We start from the raw sequence: 5,957 nt of genomic DNA on the forward strand, positions 1-5,957 counted from the left end.
AAAAGCAAGGCTAGGCGAGCAGGCTCTCAAAGACATCTAGCAGGAAACTAACCCTGGTCAGTATTGGACAGCCTGGAGTAAAGAAACGGAGTGAAATTGAGGTGAATGAAGAAGGAGGGAATTTCCAAAGCATTGGAGACGATGTGTTGATTTAGCAAAGAGATCCAGAAAACAGTAGCAAGGTTTCGTTCGCAAACCGGAGCCATGTAAACCATTCGCCACCATTGAACACAGGGCGGACAGGGATCAATCAGTTAGGCTATGTCAGCAGTACAGTCCTGGCATATCTGCTACCGTGACACAATGAAATAATAAGGCAACATGCAGCATTTTTTCAAAAAATCACTGGGCTCGGTGGGGCTGAGGTGTGGATTCAGAATGTGAAACAAATGGACAGGAAAGGACTGGTAAGGTACCCCTGTAGCGAGAGAAATCGCGCCCTTTCAATCTCCCCTGCTCTGATTCTACCTCTGAAGATTGACTGAGATCTCTCTCCGCTCCATGGTGAAGAATACATCGCTCTTGCCCGTCCGGGCTCGGGAGCAAACTTCAAAGGAATTCGTATCAATTAGTACACCAGTGAGACCCGTCTGCAATAAAACTGGTTTGCATTTCCAGCTATAATATAACTACACATCAAAACATTGTTATTCGATAAATGTAGAATGGTTTTAAAACTCACCTTTTACTCTTCTTACAATTCTCTTTTTTTCTCCGTGTCAACTGAAACAATTTTCTGAGATTAAATCACCAGATCCCTGCTCCTTTGGGATTAGATTTTCTTTGTGTGTGTGGCGCGGATAGAGTGGGATATAATCCTACAGGCACAAAAGCCTCAGGATCTCCTCGCACCGATTCCTGTGGCTGCCGTCAGTGAAAGGTGTCCTGTGGAGACACTGCTGCCGCCCCTGCCCGTGTGTTTGAGAGTCTCAGTGTGATGGCTCTGATCAACTGTGTGCTGCTACCGCCTGGCTCGGAGTGGCTTTGCGCTTGCTGAATGGTGGGATGGCACTGTTGAAGCCTGTCTGAGCTGGCTGGACTTTACACAGCCACAACTCTCTCTTTGACATCACACACACATCGTTGGTTCCTCTGTAAATCCCTCTCTGAAAGACAGCGAGACGGATAGGCTGCTCTCATCATCTGCCTGAATGGCTCAGTGTTTGGAGCCAAACTCGTTCTTGGCATTGAGAGTTCCCCTCGACCTCTCTCTACCCTTTAAGAATCCCACTTTATTATTTATTCCGTTGTATTACTGACCGGCTTTAATATATTTCCCTTCTTTCCCGATGTTTGATTATGTTCACACGTTTCTTCGTCCGAGTTTTACAAACACTCGTCCGCGCTAGCAGCCAGATGCTCAAATCTGTGTTTCTTCACATGATGTGGAGATGCCGGCGTTGGAGTGGGGTAAGCACAGCAAGAAGTCTCACAACACCAAGTTAAAGTCCAACAGGTTTATTTGGTAGCACAAGCTTTCGGAGTGTCACTCCTTCAGGTGAGTGAAGAGTTGTGTTCACAAACAGAGTATATATAGACACAAACTCAATTTACAAGATAATGGTTGGAATGTGAGTCTTTACAACCATTATCTTGTAAATTGAGTTTGTGTCTATATTTGCCCTGTTTGTGAACACAACTCTTCACTCACCTGAAGAAGGAGTGACACTTCGAAAGCTTGTGCTACCAAATAAACTTGTTGGGCTTTAACCTGGTGTTGTGAGACTTCTTACTTTCTTTACATGATCAGGCAGCACTCAAATTCTCTTCCACAATCTTGATCTCTATCGAGCTATCTGTTTATACTGGATAGATAGATGGAGTGAACTCCTGTTTAATATCTGGTGGATCGCGAAAGTGAGCGCAATTTGAAAACACAATCCATTTTAAAAGGTGCAGAATTCAAAGATGCTGAAGAGAGGACACCTTGTTACTCTTAGATAGTTTAGCCCTCTGCAGAAAATGGCCCAGCAAGTTGCTACAAGTAGGCGCTGACCGGATTTTGCAAAACCGGTGAGGTTTCAGGATTGAGAAAGAATAAATACAACACTAGCCTGAACAAGGTACAAATCAGAAAAAGAGAGAAAATCATGGGCAGGAAAAAGAGACAGAAAGGCAAAGTAAGAATATTTAATTTAAGCTTCAGAACTTTATATCGCACAATAAGTGTGTTTGTAGTTATTACTTACGAACATAGGAATTCGGAGCAGGAGTGTGCCATTCGGCCCTGTGGCTGCTCCACCATTTGATAAGATCATGTCTAGTCTGATTCTGACCTCTACTTTCCTGTCTACCCCCTACATCATTGACTCCCTTATCAGTCAAGAATATGTCCAGTTCAGCCTTGAATAAATTGATTGACCCAGTCTCTACTGCTTTCTGGGGAAGAAAATTTCAACACTTTCTGAGAGAAAATAATTCTCATCTCAAGCAATATCCCTTATTTTTAAACAGTATCCCACAGTTCCAGCCTCTTCCACAAGAAACATCCACCCTGCCAAGTCCCATAAGGATTTTATTAGTTTCAATGAGATCACCTCTCAATCTCATAAACTCCAATGGATCCAGATCCAACCTGTCTAATCTTTCCTCATAAGCCCTTCATCCTAGAAATCAGCCAAGTGAATCTTCTCGGCACTGCTTCTAATGCAATGATATCCTTTCATAAACAAGTGACAAAACTTTACACAATACTCCAGATGTGGTCTTAGATATGAATGTACATGTATACTTTCATCCATAATTACATATATGCATACATAATTACACACATCCCACACACTTACATATACAGTTGTATAAAAAAGCAAAACACAACGATGCTGGAAATCTCAAATTAAAAAAACAGAAAATGCTGGAAATATTTGGCAAATCTGGCAGCATCAATGGTGCGAGAAACGAAGTTCATGGTCAAAATTTTGTATCCCCAAGGGGCAGTTGGCAGGCAGGCAAACCAGCGAGACCTTCATGCAGGCTTCTTTACTTTGTGGTCTGCCTGCAGTCCCAGTCAAGGCTATTCCCAATTGGACTGCTGAACCAGAGAGCTGCCAATCATTTGATTGACGAGCAACTCTCAGACGCAGGACATCATCCCCAATAGGGGTGGTCGGGTGGTGCAATATTCAGCCCAAAGGCTTTGTGATCTTTCATTAGAATATACATGCATGCGTACATATATGCAGACTTATATTCACACAGTAAGTCCCCATTTAATGTTGCCCCATTGTATTGTATTTCACTTTAACGTCAGTCAGTTAATAGGGCTTGTATTATTTCCCAGTGGCAAAAATTTCATTTTCTGCTCCCTAACCCAACCTCTTGCTGCCGACTCTCTCTTTGACTTTGATTCCCCCTCTTATCAATCCTTGCTCTCGCCAACTGTCCCACTCCCTGGGCGCGATCTTACAAAAAAACTTCTAAGTGCCAAATGGATAGGAAAACAGGAGTTATTTTTGGCGAGCCACGAATCACAATGAGACTTAGTGCAATGAAAGAGCCTCAATATGATTCTCGCCACCATGGACTCTCTGGGCACATGACCCGCTCAAAGTGGCCGCAGTTGAACAGCGTTGACAAGGGAGAGCTGCATATAAGTGCTAACAATGGACATGCAGGCATTCACGCCAGGAAGATGGCACCTTATAGAGTAGCCCTGTGATTTACCAAAGGAGAGCTGGGCCGTCTGCTGGCCACAGTAGAGGAGAAGGTCTCTTCCCCCAGGATGGGCAATGACCCAGGGGTTGGGTCAGCAACGAGGCCTGGGAGGCGATGGTGGTGAGAATCAGTGCCTGTGCACTGGCATGGAATACCGGCCACCAGTGCCAGAAGGAAATGAATGACCTCCTTCAGGCAGCAAGAGTAAGTGTTCATTCCATCCTGGCATCAGTCCTGTTTGTCGTGCCTGTAATGTCCATCCACGCTCTGACAACCCGTGGTCTTCCAGCACCCGGCCCCAGCGCCTGCCTCCAACCCCTCTGCCACTGCATGTCACAACCCCTGCCTGCCGAGGCACAGCCTCGACAGACCCCACCCAACCGACACCACCCCTAACACCCTGTACCCTTCCAGCCATCAGGCTTTCAATCCCCCCTTCTGTCCCTACAGCAGAAGATGGCCCATGATCTCCAGGAGCAGGAGAAGACAGGAGGTGTGGTCCTCGAGCTGCGTATCCTCACTCCCTCTTGCTCCCTTTGAGGAAAGAGCAGTTAATCCGGCTGGAGAGGAGGACAGGACTGTGATTGACAGCCAGGTCAGCCTGTGACCAGGAAGTGAGCATCCTCCAGTCCTTCATTCATATGACAGCTCTCAAGTAAGTGGCATGCTGCCCAGATACTTGTCCATCTCTTGCAATGAACAATGTGTCTTTTATTGCAGGAGATGACCCCGATGCACTCAGACTGTCTGGTGTCACTGCCCACCCTGCAGTTCCTACTGAAATGCCCCATTACAGTATGGAGGACACCTTGGAGAAAGTCCCGAGTAATCTTCCAAGGCCAGCACAATCCATTTGACAAAGGCTTCCACCACACAATCCACCACCGCAGATGCAATCACCTCAGTCGAGCAAGCTAGTGGTGAGGCTTCTGGGTCACAATCTGGTGCGCACAACACAGCCTTTGATGAGATGGGAATATCTAAGGGCTCAAGCAGGCACAGGTCTTCCAGAGCCAAGGAATCAGCTGGTCCCTGGCCAAGTGTTGGGCTCCTGCGATTAGTTCGCTTTAAGCTGCTGGAGATACAGCAGCAGAACCGAGGAATGTAAGAGGGGGGTGTCAGCAACACTGCAGCAACTGTGGGAGGAGTCCCACTGCCTTCAGATGCAGGAGATGTTGCCAGCATTGCGTGGCACCCAGGCCAACACTGCAAGGGTGACTCCCGCTGTGGAAAGACTGGGTCAGGAAATGGTCGCCAAGGGTGGTAGGGTCCAAGACATGTCCGAGTCACAGTGGGCCATGGCTTGGGGGTTCGGGAGCATAGTCCAGTCACAATGGGCCATCGCTGAGCAGCTGCAGAGATTGGCTGAGTCTCAGAGGGCACTTGCAGCGGGCTTCGAAAGCTTGGCTCAGACTCAGAGGGCCATCGCCAAGGCCTCGCACACCGTGGGGTGAACACAGTTGGTCCTCCAATACTGGCAGGGCCAGATGATGTAGGGGCTTCTGGAGCTCACTCTAGATGTCCTATCATCCCATGGAGTGGCCCAGGGGCCTATGGACACCCAAATAGAGGTGGAATGGCTGAAATCTGTGCCGAGGCTTTCCACCTGGAGTCTCCGGCCATCAGTAGGCTTTCTGATTTCCCCCCTTCCTGACATCAGTGCATCTCATGGGCAGCGGGATAAACAGGATTGCATTGATACGTCTGTGACACCAGAAAGTAGGCCCGGGCCCTTCAGGTCTCAGCCCTCCAGGGGACACCTGCTAAGGGCATCAAAGGGGCACGGACCGCCACCACCTCCGTTATGTACCCTGGGGATGCCTAGATGTAGCGGTAGGCCACAAAAGATTAAGAGGTTGTCGGATCACCAAGACAGCATGAGTGAAGGACTGCAAGTTAGTTAAGGAGAGGGTTATATGCACTGTTAAATGTCATGAATAAATGATATTGCACCCCATAGCTGTGACTAATCTGCCTGTGTTTCGCCTCCCACAGGGATGACCAGACACCGACCGTACCCAGAGGGGCTCAGAGCATCGTTCTGCGTGGGAAAGGCCCTTTGGCTCCTGAGTATGCAATTCCCATTTCCCAGCACCTGTGCCAGACCACTCATGATAAGCAGTCCCAGTGGTGGGTGCCCTGTAGGCTCACAGTGTCACATAGCCTAGTGCAGCATTCCCAGCACCCACCAAACCCTAGGACTGCCCTCCCTCCCCCCCACCCCAAACAACCAACCACCTTCACCCCTGGGGCATTGGACTGCATGGTGGTGCCCCCAACCCTCACTCAGACATGGATCCGGT

This window comes from Mustelus asterias, chromosome 9 (genome assembly GCF_964213995.1).
Source record: "Mustelus asterias chromosome 9, sMusAst1.hap1.1, whole genome shotgun sequence".
Classification (NCBI taxonomy): Eukaryota; Metazoa; Chordata; class Chondrichthyes; order Carcharhiniformes; family Triakidae; genus Mustelus; species Mustelus asterias.